The sequence below is a fragment of the Tinamus guttatus genome, unplaced genomic scaffold (assembly GCF_059628265.1).
Source record: "Tinamus guttatus ecotype Peru unplaced genomic scaffold, ASM5962826v1 Tinamus_guttatus_pri_ptg001135l, whole genome shotgun sequence".
Classification (NCBI taxonomy): Eukaryota; Metazoa; Chordata; class Aves; order Tinamiformes; family Tinamidae; genus Tinamus; species Tinamus guttatus.
This window is the reverse complement of record NW_028289669.1, coordinates 17,238-44,861: the sequence shown is the minus strand read 5'-3', so window position 1 is coordinate 44,861 and position 27,624 is coordinate 17,238. Positions and strand designations below refer to the sequence as shown.

Here is a 27,624-nt window from a genome sequence, read left to right as displayed (position 1 = left end):
TAGATTGGGCTGTGAAGCAGGAGCCGTTATCTGTTTTGATTATTCGCGGAACGCCTAACCATGCTATAGCCGTTATCCAATGCTGGTGAGCTGCACGCGCAGTAACCCTCTGGTGTTGTGTGGCTATGATCAGTCCACTGCATGTATCCACTGTAACTGCTAACCAGGGTCGTGGTCTGAATAAAGGGCATAATGTGAAGTCTGACTGCCAGATTTGATTTGCCTTTAGGCCACGGGGATTTACCCCAGCACCCCATAGAGTCGATCGTTGGCAATACGGGCAAGTGGCTACCACATCCCTGGCTGCTGCAAGGGGAATGTTGCAATGCTTTGCGAGGGCTCTCGCTCCTATGTGGAGGTGCTCGTGTATAGCACGAGCTTGTGTTATTGTCCATACACCCTTGGCTGCTGCATCAGCTTTATTGTTGCCTTCCTGATAATATCCCTGTATACTGGCATGACTTCTCACATGGACTATGGAGGCTGTGGTGCTGCGCTGTTGCAGCGCCTTCTCCAGCATGATGGCTATTGGCGTGCCCGCCCATACATTCTCCTGTGTGCACTGATATGATGTATTGAGTAGGCTATATGGATTCAGGTCTGTCCAGTTGCTTTGAGGAATACCTAACACCAGTGCATCAATTGATCCGCTGTCCCACAAAGCCAACAACTCTTAATTTGGGTATAATTAACAATACGCCTAAGTAGCATAACATATCCATTAGTGTTAAAAGTAGCATCAGCTTCTATAATAGCGTTAAAAGTAATATTACCTCCTAAAAGCCACAATATACAGCTAATAATAACAGTAACACTTCTTCCTCCCATGTTGTTCTTCTGCAGGCTCACACTTTCCACAGCTAGGGTACCAGCTGCCTGCCTGCTACGTTTGATGTATGCGAGTTTGCTTCCAGCCAAGGTCTCGCCCATTTTTGCTGGCACCCATCTGGTTCCAGTATCTGTAACGACACAAGCATACCCTTTTCCCCAGGTTATTAAGCCCAAGGGTCCCATCCAGTTTCCCGTGTTCCAGTCTCTCAGCATCACCTTACACGGACCCGACTTTACTTCTGTCAGGCCTCCCTTTAGCCCAGCCCTGTGTTTGACCATCAGAGGGACTAGGCTATCCTGGGGCAATCTCAAAATTTTAAAACATATTCTGCTCTTGCCAATTTTTCGTTTTTCGTAGCTGGCGTTTCTGCGTTTGGTTCATATGTTCCACTATGTCATGGTCCTCAGGATGCAATGGTATGGTGAAAAAACAATCTTTTAAATCGATTATTAAGATGTCCAAATCATTTTGAAAGGTTCTCAATTTCCATTTCTATTTATGTTTGCATAGCTTCAATTTGGTTTCCTCCCCAGAAATTGCTTGGGATTTCTGTATATTAAGGAGGCCCCCGCTCCAGTAGCATTGAGGCTTTTACAATTTGTAAGGACTGTTGCAGGTCCTTCCGTGTCAGTTGCACTGGAGCTTGGCCATCGCTTCATTCTTGTTTCCCATGCTGAAGTACTTCCCTAGTCTCTTTCCAAGGATACAAGTCAGAGTACGGCTCCCAGTCCTCCATCGGTGGGGTGGGTGGGCGGGGGAGGTGGGGGGGGGACGCCGTAGTCTGAGTTATTCCTGACTTTCCCACTTTCAAATTCTGGACTTTCTTGTTGTGCTTATTTAGCCCTCTCTGCTGATATTACACAATAAAGATCTAAAAACCACAAATACAAACAGCACAAACACAATTTCCATCCAGTGGCACGACCTCACGTAGCTGTGCACTCCACTAGTGAGTTCCACTGTCTCAATTGCCTAATCCCATCCTCGCTGCCAATTAGGTTGCGAATGGGTTTGGGATTCGGCAATAATCACACAGAACAAAGTGGCTACGGCTATTCAGGTGAAAGCACGTTAAAGAAGCAAAGTATGCCTAATTACTCGTGAGGTAATACTTGTCGGCAGGACACTGAGACTGAACATTCTCTCGAGTTGGCAGATTAGAGGGTTGCTGACAGGCTCCTAACTCGGTGGGCGTCCCCGCAGAGACAACGTGGGTCTCAGTGTTAGGAGTCTCACCCCTCCTTTCTCTCTGCACTCTCTGTTTATGCCCGGTGCATCCTGCCACGTAGGGCCAGTACGTGCCAGCAGGCAGACCAGGGGGCGGACAAACTCCGCCTTCAGTCACATAATCTTCCCTCCTGGGTGCGCAGGTGCGCATGTCAGTAAATTGTCCCAGTCGTCAGTCTGAGGGTCCTGCCTTTCTCATCTCCCTCCCTCTCGGGTGTTTGACCTTCAAACTAGTTTAGAGGATGTTTGCAGTTAAGTTGGCTACAAGCCCGGTCGAGCAGCCGCCTTCAGCTGCTTTTGGAGGAGGTCGGCTCTGAGCCTGGCTGGGCAGCCGCCTCCGCGCTCCTTATCGCTCAGCCTGGGCAGGCAAACATCTTCTTTCTCAGGGTCTTGGATCCTATTTTTCACAATAGTTTTATGACTCTACAGATCATACACATTTCCACCTTTCAACCATACCTCGTGTCGGCATCAATATACAAAGGATACAACACATAATAGAGATGAACATAGCAAATAGAAATAATAGCCCTAATAACGGTTTCCGTCCTCACTTAAAGCATTACAGTTCTTCAACCCCCACTTTTAAAGACAGATCAAATTCCTCTGCACCTCCCTCCTGGCTTTCATCAAGCCTTCAGCAACATAAGTTTCCTTGATCTCATTCGCCTTCTCTTCCCCAGCTCCCCTTTCTCCTTTTTTCAAGGCAATCTAACAAGCGGAAGCCGGGGCACAGACAGTGTAGGCGCCGCAGGTGCCAGCACAGAGGCAGGCATGGGCGGGGGGGTTAGCGATGGATCTCCAAACGCCAGCGGTTTTCAGTGGCGTGGCAGTCCCGGTCCTGAAGTGCTTGCAAAGGCTGCCGTGGCTCCGATGGCCACTTTGCTTTTGGCTTTCACATCAGGTTTGAATACTAGGTGGGGCTCGGCTTTGAACCCATTCTCTCTGCACCAGATCGAAAGCTTGCAGAGGGTCTGTTCATCAGCCTCTGTCTGCGCTCCCACTGCTTCGCTCTTTCCGAGCGCCTCCCGTGCTGCCCTCCAAGTCTCCCTCTCCTCCCTTGCTCTCTGGAGGACCTGCCGTATCACTCCCCATGTCTTTAGATCTTTCGCACTCCCTTTAGACATACAATATTCCGTTAACGCGGTGGTACATCTCTGCCAGTGCTGAGGGAATAAAACTTCCCCGGCACTGTTAACCGCCCCTTCTTCAAGGAGCCGCTCGGCAGCTCTTAACTGCGTTCGATTTCATAGAAATCCCCATTCACGAGCACACGATAATACGACCTTGATTATCCCTTCCATGATCCGGATCCCTCGACCGCCTGCGGTCCGCCGCCTCGGAGTATCACGTCGGGGTCACCACTTGTTGCCTGACATTGGCAATCGACTCCGTCCGCCGAGGCGGCCAGGCACGTCCAACCCGTGCCCGGGCCAGAGAGCACAGACACCAATATGAGGATGCTGCAAATGGCGTTTAATATACGCAGGCTGGATCTTATAAAGGTAGCAAAGGCGGAAGCATGCCTATATAGCCAATAAGCGTTGCTCTTTACCTAATATGGCATATGCCTTAGTTCCCTATTCTTCCCGTACATCGCGAGATCTTCCGAGCGCCGTACCCTACAACCTGCTCGAATGGGCGTGTAAGTTTCCACTCCAAGTCGCGTCCCACACGCTGCTCGCCCGAAACCACCACACAAGCAGCTCTCCAAGCAGGGCTAATGCAAAATGGGGCAGCAAGAAGATCCATGCCCCCCAAAAGGCTCCACGGCTACCCTGCAGGTTAGCGGCACTAGCAGATACAAGCCGGCAGGGCCGAGCACCAGCCGCTGGCAGACACCGCGGTTGGCGCACTTGACTCTCAGCCCTATTCAGACAGGAACTATTTCAACTATTTTTAGTTTACTTTGCGAAACTAGCAGCCAGTCTCACACCACTGCCTGAGAGTAGTTTTTTCCCCTCTGCTTGAAGGCACATTGCACCAGGGAGCAAAAAAAAAAAACCCAAAATAAACACCCACAAACAAACAAACAAAAAAAGCGTTACACCCGGAGAAAGGCGCTGAGGAGCCTCCCCTTGCCCTCCAGGAGGGGCTCGCGGCTGCCCGGAGCCGCCCCCCTGCTCCTCTCCTCCCTGCCCTGCCCCGCGGCGCGCAGCCCACCTCGGCCGGCACGGCCTGCTTGCCCGCGGCACTCCCGGACCTGCTGCACCCTGGTGGGGCCCACGCACACCCAGCGGCAGCAACCACTCCCTCCACACCACGCACCGGATGAGGATGAAGCCTGGCTGCCGCATGACACCATTGGTGCACGGCGGCGGAGGCCCCGCGTGTGTCTCCTAGGCGACCAGCGCGGTCTGGCCGCACGCCACGAGGCGACCCAACCTCCTGCTCACCGGTACGGAGTGGAGCGAGCAGCCGCACGGGGCCGTCGCGGCTGCGAGTCCCCAGGGTAGCGTGATGGAGTGGTGCCCCGGCCAGGCCCGGGCTCGACTCTTTTTGCTGGGAAGTTGTCTGAAGGAAGATTCCGTGCAGTGCTCTGACTGTTGTCTGCGTTTTTGTCCTCAGGTACTCCCGGTGTTGGGAAAACCACGCTAGGCAAAGAACTAGCCTCGAGAGCAGGGCTCGTCTACATTAACTTTAATACTAATTTTGCTGCAGGAGAACTGTATGAAGGTTTTAATGAGGAATATGAATGTCCAATTTTGGATGAGGACAGAGTAAGTCCAGCTTCAGGATCTAGCATTTTTGTATTTGCCTTTCTGTGATTACAAGTAGATATGACTTTTTTTTTTCCTGTAGGTAATTGATGAACTAGAAGACAAAACGAATGAAGGTGGAGTTGTTATTGATTATCATGGCTGTGATTTTTTCCCAGAAAGGTGGTTTCATATAGTATTTGTACTTCGTACGGAAAATTCAGTTTTGTATGATAGACTTGAAAGCAGGTACATCAGTGGAGTAAATAAGGAATGTAAACTGCTATTGTATAACTTTGTTAAGAGTTACTTCTGGGGTATAAATCATTGATTCTATATACAATTTTGTATGGTTCTCTGTATATACAATGTGGGATTTCTGAAGGCCAGTGGTCATGCTGTGAGCAAGCCAGACCTAGATGAAAGGGCAGAAGGGCACCAGACCTAGATGAAAGGATGAAAGGACTGCTGACTAAGAGATAAGGAGTTCGGCTGAGAGTCAGATAAGGAGTCAAAGAGTTGAGACAAACAGGAAGAGGGGGACAGTCGTTAAATGTAAGGACACGTGGACACTGCTAGTTAGCCTATCACACTGTATAGTTAGACGCGTAGACGCGGGGTCTTAAGCAATCATTGTAAAGAAGCGCTCACGTGTTCGGGGAAGCCTTGCATATAAGCGTGCTTGGAACCCTGAATAAACTGGCACTGCTTGATCACATTGATCGTGTCCGTGGTGTCAGAGACCCCCGCGTCGACAATACAAGGTAATGACTGACTTTCTACGAGTTCTTGTCTTGTAGGGGCTACAAAGGGAAAAAGCTGCAGGACAACATTCAGTGTGAATTCAGTGTGAAGCCATGTCATCTTATAGAGAGGAAATTGTGCACCAGATATCCAGCAACACTCCAGAGGACCCAGAGCAAAATTTGAATCAGATTATGCAGTGGATTGAGCAATGGATGAAAGACAATTGATATCTGGAAGAAAAGTAACTCCCTTCATGGAGGGGCTTAATAAGTGACATTCATAATTCTTTTATGGTAAATCGAAATAAATTTCATTGTAGTTTGTTTTGGCTGGGGACTAGAAGAAGTTTCATAATAGCCAATTCTAAGGGTTGGGAACAGCCTCGGAAACGTTGGGGGTAGGCACAGAGTAGAGCTGGCTCCAAAGTGGAAATGAAGCAGTGAATGGAAGGATTTGATGGCATGGTTGCCTTTGAGCTTGGAGTTTATGGTTTAAATTAAACCTTTTCATTTCCCTACTAAGAAAACTGTAAAATTGTAATGGCTGATGACAGTTGTGATGCCTTTGCTTGCTGAGGGTAAGGTGAGTATACTGAAAAGGAGATGGGTAGCTTCTCAATCATTAGATTACAGGTCGCTGTATTCTGCTATGTTCTTAAGTATGTGGGAGCTGATGTAGAATGAGGGTCCGTTATATAGTTTAAGGATAGCTCTCTATTTTTGAGGTAAGAGATTTGACCTAGTGAGAAAGCTCTTTTTGAATGTTTCATCATAGAAACATCAGCTATATCTGCACTCATATAGAAGAGTTGAGTAGGAAGTTTTCTTTCTCTTTTTTTCTCCTGTGTGTTCTCTATCGCCCATGTCAAGCACGGAAAGTATTTATCAGCGTAAGCAGTAGTACATCATTTTGTAGAGAAGCAATCCTCCAGTGACTTAAACAATGGTTAAATTTAAAAGGTTGGTGCCTCTCTATTCCGATGCCTTGTGCAGCGTGAGTGCTGGAAGGGCACGTGCTGTGATCCCGCTTCCCTGAACAGAGGAGGGACTGAAAAGCTTTACAAGGGATCCCGTGGGAAGTGCTTGCCAATAGGCTTTTGTATATGTGAAATTGAAAAGTAAAACTATTTATCTGAAATTTGTATTGTGAAGAGGTTACATATTTAAGATTTTTTTTTTTTAATTCCAAACGTGGTGTAGAACTTCTTATGAGAGTTACAGAGATTAGTCTCAAGTTCCTAGGAAAGTGTGAATTCCTGTCAGATTTCTGTCATGATGACGTTTCTGCGCGGGCTGCAAGTGGAACTGTCGAAAGCCTGAAGTCTCGTGGCAGAATTAACCCAACAGTGTGGAAATGTGTGTGTGCATCCCTTGCCATTTAATAGGGTCTCTCCCGGGGCGCTTGCTGGAGTGGGAAGTGTTGAAGGAGGACGGATTTGGGCAGTGCCTGCTCAGGTGCCTCGGAGTGTCTGTGCGGCGGCAGCCCTTGAGATCGCCTGGACTGTCTGCGACCGCGTCTCTTGCAGTAAAACAAAAAAGACAAGTGTCTAAAAGCCGTATGGGGCTCCGCGGCTCTGGGTGCCTAAGAGCGGTGCCCGGCCGGGTTCCTGAGCGCTGCCCGTGGCAGCGCCATGAGCGGCACCGGCCGCGAGGCCGTACCCGCCGCCTGGGGGCGGAGCCGGCAGCGGCGTGGGCGGGAGAGCGGCGCGCGGCTCGGCCGGTACCGGCACCAGGATCGGGACTGGGCGGGAGGTGCAGCGGTTCCGCGAGAGGCTGTCCCGTTCGGGTCGAGCCGGCGCGGCGGATCCCGGCGCCTCTCGTGTGGCACCTCGCGGGCCGGCAGGAAGAGCGGCGGCGGGGTGAGGCGAGGCGCCCGTGTCATCCGTGCCGTGGGGCACGTGTGGGGCGGCGGGGCAAGGTGTTGGGCTGCAGGCAGAGCTTTGGGCCCTCGCGCTGCTGCCCCTTCCTGCATTGCTGCCCTGCAGCGTCTGCCTCTGCTTCACCCCCTCATAACTTCTTGCCTGCATTCAGGCCCCTGACACGAGTGTGTTCATCTGCAGAGCCTAGATATTGTAATGCTTAACATCCTGGCACGCTTCAGTGTTGTTTCCTGGACGTGTACAGGAGGCAGCTGCACGTTAAATGTGTTGGATTTTTCACTTCAATGTTGTTTGGCTGCTTTACTTACAGATTTGTGGGGTTTTTTGTTTGTTTGTTTGTTTTTCCATTTTTGTTTTTCTAGATAAAATGCCTTGTTTTGGAAGAGGCATTGTTCACAGTAAGTGAAGTGACCTCAAAAAGAGAGGGAGATGCAGGGTGCTGAAGAGGATGACATGGCATATGGAGATCTGGGGAACAGGGTCTGGAGGAGGCCTGGAGGCATCTACAAAGTGGACGATTTGCAAAGCTCCTGTCCGTCCAGACCTAAGGAAAGGGTCCGCAAAGGTTTGCAGCTCCCTCTCCTCAGCAAAGAGAGCGGGGAGAAATGATGCTGCGGTTCTTCCCTCTTCAAAACAAACTAGCTCTTATGAGGGATCATCCAAAAAGCCTGGAGTTGGAGTCACTGGTTGGACCCAACAAAGTAGCTATGGTAAGAGTATAGTTATTCACCATTCATCATTTTCTAAATCTTTGTTCATAAAATCAAGCAATTCAGCTACTTCACAAGTTCTTATCAAGTTTAATTCAAACTTTTTGCAAGAACACTCAAAATCTCTCAAAATATTAATGGGCACTATGATCAGATCTAATGCACTCTTACAGGTTGGCTTTTGTAGTCCTAACCGCCTCATTTTGAGTCACTGTATGGTTAGTATTGCAATAGGCAAACTTTTCTTTTCAATGAATCAGTTTGTGACCCTTTTTAGTGTGAAGTGGGTTTCCCTTTTGAAAGCAACCTTTAGCAAAGAATCTTTTGACAGGGCAGAGGGTGCAGGCAGAGTTTTTTTTTTCCATATATGTATTTGTGTGTTTGAGTATACATATATATGTGTATGTGATAAGTGCGTGTGTACCAATGGTAACCATTTATTTAACAGAATGTTACATTTGATGGAATATTCTATGATTCTACCATTGTCCTTCATCTGGCTCTCCTGAAAATGGTGCATCCTTCTAAAAAAGTGCTAACACCTGTTGATTTTGATTGTTGAAAAGCTACAACTAAAAAAATACAGAAAAACAGAAATTCTTTGGAGACAAAATAGCAATTCTGTTCTTTTGTTTGTTGGGTTTCTTTATTTAGAAGAAAAAACTAAAATCATGCTTATTTTAGATCTATTTATAACTGATCTTCCCTCCCACCAACTTGACTTATTTGTGAATGTGAATGTGTTTGAGTTTACTATTTATGTATTTCTTAAATCAGCTTCTTAACTCCAGAAGAAATAAAAAAGAAAAAACGCGAAGCTGAAAATTGACCTTTGCATGTTCCATGTTTTCAGGCTAAAGCAAACTTTCATCTTTTCTTTTGTAAATATTGTAGTATGTCATATTTTAGTATCTCTTATCCATCTTGCAGAGTCTAATTCTGAAGTATCAAATGAAGAACCAAAGCAACAGCTTCGAGAAGCCGTAGAGGTCAGTAATAGCACCAAGTACACTGTTTTTTGAAATCTGCATTTTGTATTTTAAAAAGTACCAAACCTAGCCCTTTTCAGCTGAGCATTGTCTTTGTAAGATGATAAATCAATAGGTAAAAGTAAGGAATAAAACAGTGGCCCTCATTTATTTCATAATAGAAATGTCACAAGAAAATAAAAATGTCTGTGAGGATGAATGGATACTTAGGTTCAATCCTTTGGTCTAGTTAGTGCTTTTCAGGTGTTTGACTGTCTTCAACTCTCTTTAGCTTGAGTAATTTCATAGTAGTTTCCCTTTCTTATGTAAGGAGGGCAATTTGAGAGCATATCTCGGAGAGAATGGGATCCCATGGCCTGTGGGTTTTCTATGTATTCCTGCAATTTAAACATTACATAACTCAAAAGATTCTACAAAATGAGTTAGAGGATGCTGACTCTGGAAACAGAATATAAATGGAAACACTCACACTAGATTTCTACTTTATATTTCATATGTTAGAATTACTAAGAAGAAAGCCCGTTTTGTTTTGTTTTAGAAAAAGGCTGTTTTGATACTAAAGTACTTGGATTCTTTACTGCATAAGGAACTGATTTGTCTTGTGACCTGTAATAGGGTATCAGAGGGGAGGTCTGCGAAATGATTGCAGTTCTTTTCTTCCTTTTCTTAAATAAGCAAAGGCAGAAGAAATTGAAAGTTCATAATTAATTGTTCAGGCTATTATTGCTTTTATTTGATTGTAGCTAGGCTTTTGTGAAAATGCTTCTCAAGATGCCTTTTTTTTTTGTTGTTGTTGTTGTCGTCGTCGTTCCTGAGATGAGTTGGTGTTTCTTTAGCAAGGCAGAGCTGAAATACTTAATAGTTTATTTTGCAAACATGCTTGAAGAGAACAAAAAGAATAATTATGAATATTTTTCACTCCGGATTTTGCTCTAGCACACAATGTTAACATTTCTTTGTCACAAGCTGTTACAGGAAATTTATACAAGAGGCAAACAGGAGAAGGTTGTTGCTTGAAGAAAGCATACTTTTACATTGCTGCTATGGTTTTAAGAGGATTGTCTCTGCTTTTACCCAGTGTTGCTATTTTATTTTGCCTCAGGAAGTTGAAGGAGACAGAGGAGTCCTAAAACTTTATTCAAATAAAGGGAGAGTCCACGAGGCATATCCCTGTGGGGTCTCTCAAATTGTTGGGGGACGCAGCCCCCCTTTTATCCTAATTTCCTGACCGAGGGACGCCCTCTCCTTTTCCCCATTGGCCAAGGTACTCAGCAGTTACAGCCTTCCCGGCCCGCCTACACCCAACTCCAGCCTCCCTCCATCTGTTCTCACCTAAGGTCACCTGGCTCTTGTCCCCCTTGCTGAAGAATGTGGGGGAATTCCCCTATTTCCCTCCTTTGTAAAGGCCCCCATCTCCTTGCAGATGGCTCTTTTTGTTCCACTAGGCTCATGGCTCCACTCGGTCTCCCCTCCCTTTGTCCTGCTCTTCAGCCAAACTGTGGAGAAATCCCCTTATTGATGAATACAGAAACTTGAGCATTCTGCTCACTGTGCTGTCCACGCGCTCCCTCCCCCTGCCTTCAGCCAATTCCTTGACTCTATTGCTATCTGGGTCCAACCCTGCTACCCAACAGGTAACCAAGCAGAGACCGGCGCGTCCAGCCTGTGTTTTAGGTTTCTCTATCTGCTATTCAGCACATTCCTAACTTTCACAGTTTCTCACTCCTAACTTTTACAGTTCCCACATTTTCCCACAAAAAAGGTCATCCATTTGCACAGCACATTGGTGCTAGAGTTTTGTGAGCTATGTACTTCACTGATATATGCTGCACTGCAAAAAGCATTTTAAAAGCTTTCTGAATTGGCAAGTAACCAAGCACTTTATTCACAATGCAGAATATCGGAATCAGTAGAGTTTGGTACCACAATAAAAGAACATTCCCTTTTTACATCCATTTCAAGGCTCACAGAGAATAAGAAAACTAGTCTAATTTTCCATGTAGATGACATAACTGATTGCTTAGTAACCTTGATTTCCTATGTGGCTTTTTTTTCTCTTTCCAGCACAAAAGCACAAAAGCTATCAGCCATTTCCACTCTCCTTTTATTATAGAAAATTACAGACATCTGAATCAGCTCTGGGAGCAGCTAGTCCTTGACTGCAACACTGAATGGCTAAATTTTCTCGAGTGAGTTTAAAAAGTAGATTCAGGTTTCATCATTTTATTTAGTTGTTTATTATTACATAAACAGAAAACAGAAAAACAAAGAGATTTGTCTACGAAGGAATAGTAAAGTTGATAATTATTTTTGTTTTGTAGACAACTTAATTGAAAGATATGGTAAATTAGAATACTGTCCTTCAAGTTAAAGTATTTGAAGGTAAGACCTTTGCAGACTGCTGCCAGCGGGGATATATCCACAAGACTTTGAAATTCTGATGAGAGAACAGTATTAAATAAATAAAATGCCTCTCTAAATTTGAAAATTAGCATTACAGCACTAAGAACATGAAAATGTGTCTGACTATAAATGTGTGATATTGTATCCAGTGGTTTTATTATTCAAATACAAGATGAATAAAAAGATAATTAATTATACAAGCTAATCAAATTCACTTTTAATAGTAGTTGAATACAGTGTGGCTCCCCTGTTAAGTGTACCATTGTTTTTAAAAATATATGAATAAAAATAATTGGACAATCTCTTGGGTGAATATGATTCTCTAAAGCCCTATATTTTATATCCTAACCCTGGTAGCCTGTTAATATCTTTGCTAGAAGGTAACCAAAGTATTGTCCCTCACAACCAGTATGTGAGATTTTTTTTTTATTGGGTCAGAATTTTAAAATAAATTATTTGACTTTTTAGCTAATGGATCTTCAAAATGGCACTGCTGAAACCCTCTGTGACCTACCATCACATTAAATTTCTGCAGATAAATGTTTTTGTGCAAAAGTATGTTCCTCACCTTCTGTATCTCTCATGCAAATGGTCTTGCCTGTAGTTATCTTCTTCAAAAAAGACTGCAGTTCTACTGTTTACTGAATGAAATCCCAGACAAACAAAGTAAGCCTGTCAGGTACCTCTTAGAAAGGAGAGGTCAAAATTCCTGGAGCAGCCCTCCAAAATCTTCATATGATGAACTTCTAGAAGAGGGAGCCCAGCCTCTCTGATATCCAAGGCTTTGCAAATCCATAAAAATAGTTCAGTTAAATAACTCTTGCCACTAAATGAGTCATGTAAGTTTGAAGAGATCTCTGTTAACCTTTCCTCACTTTGATCTGCTACTTTTCATGATTACTTTGCTGTTTTCAGTGCTGGGAAAGGAAAACCTGACTGTAGGAGAGCTTGCTGCTTCTTCACTCTACTTTTTCTTTTTTTCAGTTTTACTGCTTTGATATGGCTTTTCTTTCTCTTATGTTTCCCAGTTTAGGGTTTGTAACTTTATATTTCCCTGTTGTAACTTTGAGACGAGGAAAGGAGAAAAGAAATTCATGAAGGCTGAGATTGGAGATGGAAAACTGTTCTCTTGGTAGCTTCATTATTGTGCTGGGTGAAACAGTGCCATAAGTTGAAAATGAATTCTTGATTTTTTTCTTCCTATTGTAATAAGCATATTTTACTGAAAAGAATTTCAGACAGCTTCTGGGTTCAGACACTTTTTTTTTCCCCACTATAATTTATAGTAGAAGTAAACTGGTAGTTGGGATGGAATCATTTGTCATAAACAGCAGTGTATTATAGACCTCATTAGGCAGCAAGGATCAAATGCAGACCCTTTAAATATGAGCTAATTAATTTCATTATTCCTGCTTTTTAATGCTTAAATAAAAAAATCACTGTTACAGTCAGAACATGAAGTCTGTCTTGATTCAGATTAATACATTGCTGGGAGGGTTGGAGAACAGGCCAAAAAGCTTGTGAGAAACAGGCACGATGTGTATATTGACAATGCCTATGTATCCATATGAAATTAATTTGTTTTCTTCTCCTTTTATTTCTCCCTGTTTCGCTATAGCCATTTCAGTAAATGTTATCACCCTGTGTTTAAAGCCATTGGTCACCTAGCAACTATTGACTGTCTCTTCTCCTTGGCCCAGGTAGCTAAGCAAGGAGACTACTGCAGGTAATCAATTTTTAATTTTTATTTAGGATTTTATAGGGAAATATACAAGAGTCTTTAAAATAAATTTCATTGGATTATGCATAGCACAATAAAATGTATTATTAAAATTGTTTGCAGTAGTTTCAGGTTAATCAGTTTTCGCAGAGTAGTACTTGTAGACTTAATCCAAATCCATAAATGATACAGTTTAAATTTGACTGCTTATTCTGGTCTGTCTGTTGTTTGATTTGAGTGTGACAGATATTGCCTCACATGCAGGTAAATATCTGTTAGATTTTCAATGGAAATGTCCATACTCTAAATGTAACATCCATACTCTTTTTTTCCCAAGAAGGTCTGAAGTTACAATGTCTTTCTAATACCTAAGTTGCTAAGGTGTATGATGTGTTTCAAAAAGGTACTTCTAGTGAAGATAGGTAAATACTGATGTGACCCTGCAGAGCAGTGATGATGTCTCGCCTAGAATAACGTGTTTAGGTCTGATCAGCCCTGTACTTCCCCCTCTCCCAAAACACAGGAGTGCAGCCTGGGATGCTGGCAAGTGCCAAGGCTCTTGGAAATCCAGCAAATTATGTATTAAATGTAGTAGAAGGGAAATCAGCCAACATAAGCTTTGCTTTTATACTGCATTACAGATAATATTGATCACTTTGGGCCCTCGAGATCTTGTGTGCCTCTATCAAGATCAGAGAATCATAGAATGCTCAAGGTTGGAAGGGACCTCTAGAGGTCATCTAGTCCAACCCCCCTGCACACGCAGGGTCACCTAGAGCATGTGGCACAGGACTGCGTCCAAGTAGGTTTTGAAGATCTCCAGAGAAGGAGACTCCACAACCTCTCTTGGCAACCTGGTCCAGGGCTCCGTCACCCTCACTGTTATGAATTTTTTCCTTAAGTTCCTGTGGAACTTTTCATGCTTTAGTTTCAGGCTGTTCTCTATAGTTCTATCAGTGGCCACCACTGAAAAGAGGCCAGCACCATCCTCCTCACTGCCTCCCTTGAGGTACTTGTAGACACTGATCAGGTCCCCTCTCAGCCTTCTCTTTTCCAGGCTGAAGAGGCCCAGCTCCCTCAGCCTCTCCTCATAGGGCAGATGTTCCAGGCCCCTGATCATCCTTGTGGCCCTGCACTGGACTCTCTCCAGCAGCTCCACATCCCTCTTGTACTGTGGGGCCCGGAACTGGACACAATACTCCAGATGTGGCCTCACCAGGGCTGAGTAGAGGGGCAGGATCACCTCCCTCGACCTGCTGGAGACGCTCTTAACGCACCCCAGATCTTTTTGAAAGTAATTGCTAGCTTATTTCTATATGCTCAGATGAGAAAACAAACTGAAATATGTTTAATTCACTATGGGGATTTTAAATAATTCACTGAATATAAGTGGCTTAGAGCTCTTAAATCGGCAGGGAGGAGACTTCTCAGTTAAACTTCAGAAGAAATTAAGACAGTTCTTTAGTGTGTTAAGCTTCAGGGAAGGTGTCAATAATTGATTTTTGAGGGACCACTAAAAGATTGGACTTCCAGTTATGTAATTTAAGTGTGTAGGACCCTGTGCAAAGAGGGGCCATATAAGAAGTTAATAAGGTTGAGGTGACTAGGTACCTAATTTTGCTATCTGCTTCTGTGAACATAGCTTGCTACTTATGCTGAGTCACCCTGCTCTTGCTGCAACCATGAGATAAGATATCAGCCGTGAAGAACTGGTAACTGCAAATAACGTATGAAGGAGTTGCATCTGTCTATAAAAACACAAACTTTTTCCCAAGACGGCACGGATCTCAGGCAAACTGTAAGAGGTCCGTCGCCGGCCGGCTAATAAAAGCTTGCTTTTCAACCCACTATGTTGAGTGTGCAGGTGATTATTGAGATTACGGACTAACATTTTGGGGGCTCGTCCGGGATCTCGGTAATCGCCAGGCCCTCCCTGGTTGGGAAGGGCCGCCCGACTTTGCCGGGGGAACGCTTCCAGGGGGAGCGCTACCTGATGATGTTCCAGGTCCCCGGATTCCGCCTTCCCTTGGTGACCGGGCGGCACCTCGCAAGCTTAAGGGAACTCCGAGGTCCAGGGGGAGCGCTACCTGATGACATTCTAGGTCCCCGGATCTCAAAAAACCTCGAGGTAAGAGATCGTATGATCCAGGAGGTTAAGGGGTGCCCCGATTTCTGGTGTGGTGGACTGTGGGAGGTCTGACGAGACAATAACTCCCTGCCACCGGCACACGTGGGACACCACTGCGTTGCCCTGGGTAAAAGGTTGGAATAGGTTGGAACGTTCCGCAAGTAGTATCGTGGTCATTGTTATTTGTGTCGGTTGTCGTACTAATTGTTATTTGTGTCATTTGTGTTGTGTTCTAAATCGCTTTGATCCAGACGGAATGGGACAATTGAGTTCTGTTCCCAAAGGACCCCTTGATTGTTTTTTGTCAAATTTTCAAAATTTTAGGAGATGGGCCCTCCTAAATTATGGGTTTAATATTAAGGCAGATAAATTGAAAATCTTTTGTACGAGTGAACGGCCAACTTTTGGAGAGGGTTGGCCTCCCGAGGGGTCTTTCGACCCCGACGTAGTCCAAAGAGTACTTTTTATCGTTATGGGGGATCCTGGCCACCTCGATCAGATTCCTTATATCATTGCATGGAATGATATCCTAAAAGAACCCCCCATTTGGCTACAAATGTGTATGGTAAAATGTGGAAATGGGCACAAAGTACTAGCAATGAGAATGGGGGGAGAGAAGCCCCCCATTCCATCTGAGCCATTTGCGCCAAAATTCCCTGTCCTCCAGGAGCTACTCGAAGATCCGATTTTACCACCCTATAGCCCCCAAGAAGCACAAAGCCCCCCTGTGGTGCTGGATCAACACGGTGGTCCTGCCCAGGATGACCCTTTATCCCCACCCACACCAGAAGGGGTCAAACTTATGGCCCAGTGGGAACTGGTGAAGCCATCTCTCCTGACTCCACCAGCTCCCTGGTATCAGTTTTACTGCTAAGGCAGCTCCCTGGAGGAAGTGGGAGCGCACCCTTCACCACAGACCTGTATAACTGGAAGCAACAAAACCCTCCCTTCTCACAAGATCCTGGGAGCATGATATCCCTTCTTAAATTTGTAATGTATAGTTATCAACCCATATGGGATGATTGTCAGCAGCTCCTCCATGCTCTATTTACATTGAAACAGAGGGAGAGAATATTAAGAGGAGCTAGAGAATTGATACCAGGTATAGAAGACCTGACCAAACATGGTCGTAGAAACGTTCAAGATGAACGTGTGTCCCTCCAACGGCCAGAGTGGGATTACCATACAGTGGACGGGTGAAGGTCCACTGAGTTGTATCAGCAGTTTCTGATACAAGGGCTTCAAGAAAAAAAACCTACCAGGCAGAAAACCTACGAATTTGTCAAAAGTAGCAGAAGTTAAACAGGGATCCTCTGAATCCCCAACTGCATTCTTGGAACGCCTGCTAGAGGTGTTGCAGTTCAAACGGCGCGGCAACCTGGTTCAGGGACGGCACGGCGACCACCCCCAAGCCACTCGGACCATCAGCTCGCTGACACCAATGTGGTGGACGGCAAATAGCGTTTATTGATGGGTAACAAGGTGTTATATAGCTTGGTTTACAACGTCACATCCGTCTGCTTACATCATAGACTAAACACTATTGGCTATTAGGGGCCCTATCTTTCCGTACAGCACGGTATCTTCTGGCTGCTGGACCCTAACTATCTGCAACAACTTCCCCCCTCCCTATGCATAACAAAACTAGCTAAAATACAACTATCTTATTCTTACTTATTCTTATTACTATCTTATTCTATTCTTATAGTTATACCAATCTTAAAATTACATATCATAAACTTGACATAAAACATAAGGCACAAAGAAGAAGGCGCGTAGAAGGTAGGGGATGACAGGTAATACCGGGGTGTAGGAATAGGGTGTACCTTGGAATAACTTGGGGGTAATACTGAGTGGATATATTCTTAAAGCAGTTGTCGGTGTTCTACTAACATGATGTTAACCTTCTCTAGCCGATTCTTGACAAACGGCATGAGCTTATTCAATATACAGGGTCCAAAGATTAGCGTCATCATGATCATTGTGATCGGCCCTATCAAGGTGGATATCAGGGTGGTTAACCACGGCGAACCGGTGAACAAATTTTCGTACCGGCTGCGTTTGGAACAGGGTTCAATGGGTGCTAGTTGGCAAGGCATGGCACTGAAAACTGGTGGCCCTGTAGTTATTTTTGTACTAATTGCTCAAGATTCTTCGATCTGTTCAAGTACCCCATTTAAAGGGCTGGTGTGACTCTACCTGTCCTATAGTGACAAGCTGCAAAATTAAGATAACACAAAGGCATCGTGGCCCCCTCTTGCGGAGGCTGTTTTGTTGTGTTCTGGATTCGGTCGGTGTGGAACTCACAGGCTCGGGCGGGACGCTTGTCACCGGGGCGTACAGGTTACGGGGGTGTCCGATGATCCGGTCCTGTGAATAGAAACTCACAATTTTCATTAGTTTTATTTTGAAGGTAACAGCCACCTGAATTGGGGTCAGATGCTCTTCCTTTGCAACATGCTTAATCATGTCTGCCCCCACCGGTTTTTCTTTAATTCGGATGGGAATATCTTGGCTCTTAGTTCTGATTACCTTCTTTTTCTCCTTCCTTAAGTCTGAATCGGTTGTGACCCACTCGTCCTGACTAGTGTCTGATCCGGAGTCAGAACTCGACTGACTGGTTACTTCCGGGCTCCGGTACTGCCCCTCCCTCGGGCTTCTTCTCCGCCCCTCACTCGTGCGTCCCTCACCTGTCCGGTCACTCCCGTTGGTTTCTCGGCGCCTCACTCGCGCCGGGGGCACCCTCGCCCCGCCCTACCCCTTGCAGCTCGGCGCCATTTTGAGGGGCATAGGGTGGTGGCCTGGCCCAGACGTCACCATGCTCTGACTTCTTTTCAATGTTCCTAGCTTCCTCGGCTAGCTCGCTCCAAACAGATTTCGGCTGTTTCTGCTCCTCTGTAAGCGGGACGGGGTTGGGGGATGGAGGGGATGTATCACCCTCTTGCAGACCTTTAGGCTCAGCAGAATTGCCATCATCTGGGGGGTGCAAAGTCTGTGCGGCTGCCCCGACTCCCATTTTCGGGGTGGCCAACAAACAGTCCCTTACTGCTACCCAGGTCTCCTGCTCTTTTCTAGCTTTCTGCAAGGCTTGTACAACTTTTCCCCAAGCCTTAAGGTTTTTCCTGTTAGGTCCGGTTTTCGAATTGATAGAGAAAGAGGCAAACACCATCGATATTTTGTGCTTTTTAATAATAGGAGAAAGATAATAAGTATTACCAGCTAGCTGGGGTCCGGGCTTTCCCACGCAGGGGTCACACCACGGACCCCGACCGCTTCAGTCGTCCCTCTTTTATACCGTTTTTACCCCAAAAATGTTCCCCCTCCTGTTTTCCTGTTCTGCTTTCATGTCAATGTTATCTATATTTTATTGCTGACTGGGACATCTGTATAAGCAACCCCTCCATGCAGAACATCCTGACTTGCCATATATCAGGAGTCCTTGCAGATAGGCAACCCCTCCATGCAGAGCCACCTGTCTTGCCAATTATCAAGAGTCCTTGCACTTAGAGACTAAGTATTGACTAGTTTATTAGTACACTCTACATTAACTATTTCGTCCCTACATTCCCACAACCCGAAGACATCATCTCCTCAGCTAACGCCTTAGTACATTTGTCCCACACTTCAGGGACACGCTTCAGGGACTTCAGAATATCCACCGGCTGGTCTATAACCTTAATTTTTAAAAGCCTCGCAACAGCGAGAGTAAAATCTTTTGGCTTACAATCAATCCCCCAATGCTTATGTAATTGCGATACGACCTTCACGAGGGCTTCCATCCTCCTTGTTGCTCTGGTAGCGTCCTCTCCGCCGGGCTGGTCCACTCGCTTCGGCCGCCGTTCACCCGTCCAGGCGATGACTTCCCGGGTTTCGGCACCACTTGTTGCAGTTCAAACGGCGTGGTAACCTGGTTCAGGGACGGCACGGCGACCACCCCCAAGCCACTCGGACCATCAGCTCGCTGACATCAATGTGGTGGACGGCAAATGGCGTTTATTGATGGGTAACAAGGTGTTATATAGCTAGGTTTACAACGTCACATCCGTCTGCTTACATCATAGACTAAACACTATTGGCTATTAGGGGCCCTATCTTTCCGTACAGCGCGATATCTTCCGGCCGCCGTTCCCTAACTATCTGCAACAAGAGGCATATTGAATTTATACCCCTATTGATCCAGAGGACCCTGCAAACCAAAAAGCTATAAATCTGGCCATTGTGTCTCAATCAACCCCAGAAAAAAAGAAACAAAAACAAGATGGGTTTGCAGGAAAAACTAGAACCGAGCTAGTAGAAATTGCTCAGAAAGTATTTGATAGTTGGGATACACCCGAGGATGCCTTGGCAAAAAAAAAAAAAAAAAAAAAAAACACCAAGGCAACAATAGCAACAGTGGCAGCTTTACAAGCCACTCCACCCCATTGTGCGGAAAATCTCGCTGTCAAGAACTGAATGTCCAAAAGGAGACAGAGGAGTCCTAAAACTTTATTCGAATAAAGGGAGAGACCACCGGGCATATCCCTGTGGGGTCTCTCCAATTGCTGGGGGATGCAGCCCCCCTTTTATCCTAATTTCCCGACCGAGGGATGCCCTCTCCTTTTCCCCATTGGCCAAGGTACTCAGAAGTTACAGCCTTCCCGGCCCGCCTACACCGAACTCCTGCCTCCCGCCATCTGTTCTCACCTGAGCTCACCAACTCCTTTGTCCCCCTTGCTGAAGAATGTGGGGCAATTGCCCTATTTCCCTTCTTTGTAAAGGCCCCATCTCCTTGCAGATGGCTCTTTTTGTCCCACTCGGCTCATGGCTCCACTCAGTCTCCCCTCCCTTTGTCCTGCTCTTCAGCCAAACTGTGGAGAAACCCCCTTATTGATGAATACAGAAACTTGAGCATTCCGCTCACCATCATCCTAGATAGGAAGTTTCCCCAAGGAAGGGAAAGAGGGGATACTATGGGGAACCCCCCCCAGACGATCCATTCTTGACCCAGATCAGCGCATGATTTGTAAAAAGAAAGGACTTTGGAAAAATGAGTGTCCTTACTAAAATGTGCCACCAAACTCGCAAGAAATTCTATTTATGAAAAAAAGAAAATGACTGACGGAGCCGGGGCTCTGACAGCCCCAAGAGCCCAGGGTAACTTTGAAGGTTCGGGGGCAACCTGTGTCGTTCGTTATTGGCACTGGAGCGTCACACTCAGTACTTAAAGAACCATTAGGCTCCCTGTCCCAAGAAACCACTAGGGTACAGGGTGCCACCGGACGGATGGCAGCAGTTACGTAAAAGACGGAGTCCGGTATGCAGGGGCCGCAGTGGGAACACAAGAAAGCTGCGTAATATGGGCCCAGTCGTTGCCGCGTGGTAGTTCAGCACAGAGCTGAACTCATTGCTCTGACACGAGCGCTACGCTGGGCAAGAGGAAAAGTGGTAAACATCTATACTGATAGCTGGTACGCCTTTGCCACTGCCCGTGTGCATGGGCAGATATACAAAGAAAGGGGACTATTAACATCAGAAGGAAAAGGCATAAAAAATAAAGAGGAGGTCTCAGCCCTACCGGAAGCTGTGTGGGACCCCTGAGCAGTAGGCATTATCCATTGGCCAGCACACCAAAAGGGAAATAGTCCCCAGATACAGGGCAACGCTCTAGCTGATAGAGAAGCAAAACAGGTGGCTCAACAGCCAGTGGGGCCACTACAAATACTAACATTAATGCCTCAGACCCAGTGGCCTGAAATACCCCCCGAATATACTGAAACCGAAAAAGTTTATATAAAGGACCATCAAGGGGAAGAGGGAGATGCAGGATGGTGGTAGCTGCCAGGAGGAATACTGTGTTTACCCGAACAGATGGCAGAAACCTGGCTACGAGACTTCCACTCCAGCATGCACCTCTCCCCTAAAAAGGCACTTGAGTTGGTATGACCTCACCTCTGAACTCCAGGTCTATGTCAGAAGTTGGAGAGGATCTCTGCCCGATGTGCTACATGTGCTCAGGTAAACCCCAAAATATCCTCACCAAACCAGGGGACTAAAGAAGTGGGGGACGCACCGGGGGTTTACTGGGAACTAGACTTTACCGAGATAAAACCCGGAAAGTCAGGATATACATATCTACTGGTATTCGTGGACACATACTCGGGATGGGTGGAGGCTTACCCAACAAAAGCAGAAACCGCCGCTATAACTGCGAAAAAGCTCATGCAAGAAATAATTCCTCTGTTTGTTTACTACACAGTTAGTAGCAAAAGCCTTGGAAATCACCTGGAAATTGATGTGTATCTACCACCCCCAGAGCTCAGGAAAGGTAGAAAGAATGAACTGTACCTTAAAGGAAACACTTACTAAATGGAATATTGAAACAGGGGCTAACTAGGTCAATTTACTCCCAATGGCGCTTTTACGAGCACAGTGCACCCCATATAAGATAGGACTATCCGCCTATGAAATACTCTGTGGGAGGCCCTCGCCTTTGTTCCCCAAAACCATGAGCATTACTAACAGCTCTCCAAGTATTCCTCCAGGCATTACAAAAGGTACGAGAGCAGATACACCCAGGCTTGCGAGACCACTACGAGAGCCAGAAGCCTATACAAGAGCCAGCTCACCCATACTGTTGCAGATAGTTAGGGTCCGGCGGCCGGAAGATATCGCGCTGTACGGAAAGATAGGGCCCCTAATAGCCAATAGTGTTAGTTTATGATGTAAGCAGACGGATGTGACGTTGTAAACCTTAGCTATATAACACCTTGTTACCCATCAATAAAGGCCATTTGCCGTCCACCACATTGGTGTTAGCGAGCTGATGGCCCGAGCGGCCTGGGGGTGGTCGCCGTGCCGTTCCTGAACCAGGTCGCCACGCCGCTTGAACGGCAACAAGTGGTGCCGAAACCCGGGATCATCACCTGGACGGGTGAACGGCGGCCGGAGCGGCAGGACCAGCCCGGCGGGGAGGACGCTCCCGGACCAACAAGGAGGATGGAAGCCCTTGTGAAGGTCGTATCGCAATTACATAAATATTGGGGGATTGATTGTAAGCCAAAAGATTTTACTCTCGCTGTTGCGAGGCTTTTAAAAATTAAGGTTATAGACCAGCCGGTGGATATTCTCCACCCTGAAGTGTGGGACAAATGTACCAAGGCATTAGCCGAGGAGACGATGTCTTCGGGTTGTGGGAAAAACCTTAAGGCTTGGGGAAAAGTTGTACAGGCGTTGCAGAAAGCTATGAAAGAGCAGGAGACCTGGGTGGCGGTAAAGGACTGTTTGTTGGCCACCTCGAAAACGGGAGTCGGGGCATCCGCACAGACTTTGCACCCCCCAGATGATGGCGATTCTGCTGAGCCTAAAGGTCTGCAAGAGGGCGATACGTCCCCTCAATCCCCTAACCCTGTCCCACTTACAGAGGAGCAAAAACAACAGAAATCTGTTTGGAGCGAGCTAGCCGAGGAAGCTAGAAATATCAAAAAGAAGTCAGACCTTGGGGAAGTCTGGGTCAGGCCACCACCCTATGCCCCCCAAAATGGTGCTGAGCCACAAGGAGAAGGGCGGGGCGAAGATGCTCCCGATGGGAACAGACGGGAACTGTTAGATAAACAAGAGGGGGAGAAGAACAAGAACAGACTGGAACCGTTAGATAAACAGGTGGGGGAGGAGAACAAGGAGGAGAAAGGTGGTGGGGGTGACCGGTCAGGTGAGGGAGGCCCGAGTGAGGCGCTGAGAACCAATCAGAGCGACCGTTTGAAAAAACGCGCTTCCGTGAGTAGGAGGCGGGGCGAGCCAAGGAGGGGGGAACAGCCCGCCCGCAACGGAAGTGGGCGGGGCCGGAGCCCAACGAAAAAGTACCGGAGCCCGGAAGTGACCAGTCAGTCGAGTTCCGGCTCTGCCTCCGCCACTGACACTAGTGAGGACGAGCGGCTCACAACTGATTCAAACTTAAGGAAGGAGAAAAAGAAGGTAAACAGAACTAAGAGCCAAAATATTCCCATTCGAATTAAAGAAAAACCGCGAAAGGAAGAAACCCCTCTCACGGACTGGAAGGAAATAAAGATCGCGTGTGCCGAGTGGGCCCCATCGGCCACACTAGCGTTCCCAGTCCGGGTGACGGAGGCAGGATAGAGGGTCTACTCGCCGATAAACCCTAAGGATGTGCAAATGATTGTTAAAGCAATTGCAGATAAAGGGATTAATTCTGCCATGGTCTCAACCCTCATAGATGGTATCTTCGGGGGGGACGATATGCTCCCGTTTGATATAAAACAAACTTGTAGGCTAATCTTTGATGGAGCAGGCATGATCGTTTTCAGACAAGAATGGGAAGACAACTGTACAAAGTATTTAGCCCAAGTAACTGGGGCAGATCATCCATTACACGGCTCCAGCCTGCAGCGGTTAATGGGTAAAGATCCAACAATGATCACCCCCCCAGGCGCAGTCCCATGAAGTTATGACAACTACTCGTGCGGCCAGAGAAGCTATTCGCACAGCCTGTAGAGTCGTTGCCAGACCATCACCATGGTCCTCAATAAAGCAAAGTGAAAGTGAGAGCTTTACACAATTTGTAGATCGTCTCTAAGCAGCGGTCGACTCTTCAGCCCTGCCTGTGGAGGCAAAAAGCCCGGTCGTAGCGGAATGTTTACGCCAACAATGCAATTCCGCAACCAAAGAAATCTTGCGATCATTGCCGGTAGGGGCAAGTATCGCAGACATGGTTAAGCATGTTGCAAAGGAAGAGCATCTGACCCCAATTCAGGTGGCTGTTCACACCGCAATAGCCAACGTAATGGCTTGTTCTAAATGTGGCCAGGCAGGCCATGTTGCAGTAAACTGCCCTTGGCTGGGGGGCTCGCTGGCAGCGCTCCCCCCATGCCAAGATCGACCCAAAGGTCACTGTCAGGAAAGATGGCAGAGTCAAGTGGTGCCCGCTTAAGTCTATTAAACCAGACCTTCAAGATAAAACTAATGAAAATTGTGAGTTTCTGTTCACAGGACCAGATCATTGGACGCCCCGGTGACAGGCGTCCCGCTCGAGCCTGTGAGTTCCACACCGACCGAATCCAGAAAACAACAAAACAGCCTCTGCAAGAGGGGGCCGCGATGCCTTTGCGTTATCTTAATTTTGCAGCTTGTCACTATAGGACAGGTAGAGTCACACCAGCCCTTTAAATGGATACTTGAACAGATGGAACAATCTCGAGCAATTAGTACAAAAGTAACTACAGGGTCACCAGTTTTCAGTGTCACGCCTTGCCAACCAGCACCCATTGAACCCTGTTCCAAACGCAGCTGGTACGAAAATTGGTTCACCGGTTCGCCGTGGTTAACCACCCTGATATCCACCTTGATAGGGCCGATAGCAATGATCATGATGACACTGATCTTTGGACCCTGTATATTGAATAAGCTCATGTGGTTTGTCAAGAGTCAGCTAGAGAAGGTTAACATCATGTTAGTAGCACGCCGACAACTGCTTTAAGAATATATCCACTCAGTATTATCCCCAAGTTATCCCAAGGTACACTCTATTTCTATACCGCGGTATTACCTGTCATCCTCTACCTTCTACGTGCCTTCTTCTTTGTGCCTTATGTTTTATGTCAAGTTTATGATACATAATTTTAAGATTGTTATAAACTATAAGAATAGAATAATATAATAATAAGAATAAGTAAGAGTAATATAATAATAAGAGTAAGTAATAAGAATAAGGTAATAATGACAATAAGTAAGAGTAAGATAATAATAAGATAGCAATAAGAATAAGATAATAATGAGAATAAGTAATTAGATAAGAATAAGTAAGAATAAGATAGTCATATTTTAGCTAGTTTTGTTACGCATAGGGAGGGGGGAAATGTTGCAGATAGTTAGGGTCCGGCGGCCGGAAGATATCGCGCTGTACGGAAAGATAGGGCCCCTAATAGCCAATAGTGTTAGTTTATGATGTAAGCAGACGGATGTGACGTTGTAAACCTTAGCTATATAACACCTTGTTACCCATCAATAAAGGCCATTTGCCGTCCACCACATTGGTGTCAGCGTGCTGATGGCCCGAGCGGCCTGGGGGTGGTCGCCGTGCCGTTCCTGAATCAGGTCGCCACGCCGCTTGAACGGCAACACATACCAACCGGGGGACTTGGTGTACATCAAAAGGTTCCGAACAGCATCATTGGAACCTTGGTGGACAGGGCCACACCAAGTGATACTTCACACTCCAACAGCGGTAAAGGTCGCCGGAAAACATGTGTGGATTCATCACTCCCATGTGAAACCAACTCCTCCTCAACCGAATCCAGATTCAGAGAAGTGGACTATTTCCAAGGACCCTAGTAACCCATTAAGGGTCACAATATGGAGAAAATGAGTAGACAGATATGGGGAGCCTGGTTAATTTTAACAGTGTGTATGCAAACTTTGGGGTTAAGATATGAGCACAGTCCTTATCGCCCCATTAACTGGAAATGGGAAATTAGGGATACTGTAAGGGGAAGCACAATCCAGTCAATAAGCACTAGTCCCTGAAATAACAATTGATTTATGCAAAATAGGGATACCCATAAGACGAGCCTTGGCAATAGGAGGAACAGGGTACCAAACAGAGGGTCACGGGGCAGCAGCGGCTCAGGGACGCGGTCCCCATTGTGGGGGAGGAATTACTACAGGAGGTACAATACCATGTATGTCCTGCTATAGGAAATCCTGGGTGTCAAGGGGATGGCCAGTTTCACTGTGCCCAATGGGGTTGTGAAACAGAATCCTCCTGGGGGCGTCACGACCCTTTCATAAGAATAGAGCAGGGTCCGAAGGGTAAATGCGGTATACCCGGAACCTGCAATCCGATCCTTTTTAAACCCCAGTATTGGGGCCGATACAGAACAACCTGGGATACGGGCAGGATGTGGGGACTACGGCTGTATGTCCACGGGCCTGACCCAGGGGTCTCCATAACAATACAGAGGCATTTCCCTACTTTTGAGAAAGATTGCTGGCTATGCCTAGATCCGAGACCCCCTTACTATATAGGCGTAGCTACTGAAGGAGCATCTACTCCCAGGAAGCACTCAGACAAGTGTACATGGGATCACCCCAGATTGACCCTTGGGTATGTGCAGGGAGCAGGACTATGCTTGATTGCTGCAGGGCGAGAAATACTCCCCTTGTACCAGAAAAATTGTAACCGAACATTAAGAGTTAATGTTACGAGAACCAGGTATTATGAGGCCCTGACAGGGGCATGGTGGGCCTGCATGAGCGGGCTGACTGACTGTGTAAACACCCAGCAACTTGAATCCTCGGGCGCAGGGCCTGATTTCTGTGTATTAGTATATATTCTACCCCAAGTGTATTTGTATGGCGGGGATAACGGAAGAGCCCACCTGAGCTGCATTGAACACCATCATGGGAGAGAGAAAAGAGCAGCCCCTATCTTAATTCCATTACTGGTTGGGGCAGGAATAGCTGGCTCCACCACGGTCAGGCCTTCTGCGTTAATCACTCAAAAACAGGGATTGCAGGACTTAAGCTCACGAGTAGCCCAAGATATGGGATATATGGAAGAGACAGTGGGCAGATTGGAAAATCAAGTGGACTCTTTAGCTGAAGTAGTCCTCCAAAATAGAAGGGGACTAGACCTTCTCTTTATGAAGCGAGGAGGCCTATGTGTAGCTCTTGGAGAAACGTGCTGCTTTTATGCAAACCAGTCAGGAGTCATTAGGGAAACATTAGCCATGGTGCGCAGAAATCTAAAAGAAAAATATTACCACGGGACACAAGAACAGAATCTGTTCCAGTCGTGGTATAACTGGTCCCCATGGCTCACCACCCTAATGTCCGCAATAGCTGGTCCCGTAATATTAATTCTTATGATCATTATCCCTTGCATCTTAAAATGCATCCGCACTCATATCGCTAGTGCAATTTCAGAGGCAAAAATAATGGTCACGAGGACGTACTATAACCCACTCCCAGGAGAAGAGTATTACCTCAATGGTTTGAGGTAGGGGACAACAGCCAGTGGGGAAATGTAGGACCCTGTGCAAAGAGGGGCCATATAAGAAGTTAATAAGGTTGAGGTGACTAGGTACCTAATTTCGCTATTTGCTTCTGTGAACGTAGCTTGCTACTTATGCTGAGCCACCCTGCTCTTGCTGCAACCATGAGATAAGATATCAGCCGTGAAGAACTGGTAACTGCAAATAACGTATGAAGGAGTTGCATCTGTCTATAAAAACACAAACTTTTTCCCAAGATGGCGCGGATCTCAGGCAAACTGTAAGAGGTCTGTCGCCGGCCGGCTA

At 46.4% G+C, this 27,624-nt stretch overlaps 2 pseudogenes across 1 annotated transcript; both read left to right on the top strand.

Annotated features, from left to right (window-relative positions):
- Positions 1-4,354: 4,354 nt before the first annotated feature.
- LOC104569691 (adenylate kinase isoenzyme 6-like) lies at positions 4,355-6,045 on the top strand (annotated as a pseudogene). The gene is made up of 5 exons (XR_015914262.1): positions 4,355-4,366; positions 4,403-4,457; positions 4,628-4,779; positions 4,862-5,007; positions 5,559-6,045. The product of XR_015914262.1 is annotated as an adenylate kinase isoenzyme 6-like (transcript).
- A 1,090-nt stretch (positions 6,046-7,135) lies between these two features.
- LOC148590728 (uncharacterized) lies at positions 7,136-26,258 on the top strand (annotated as a pseudogene).
- The last annotated feature ends 1,366 nt before the right edge of the window (positions 26,259-27,624 follow it).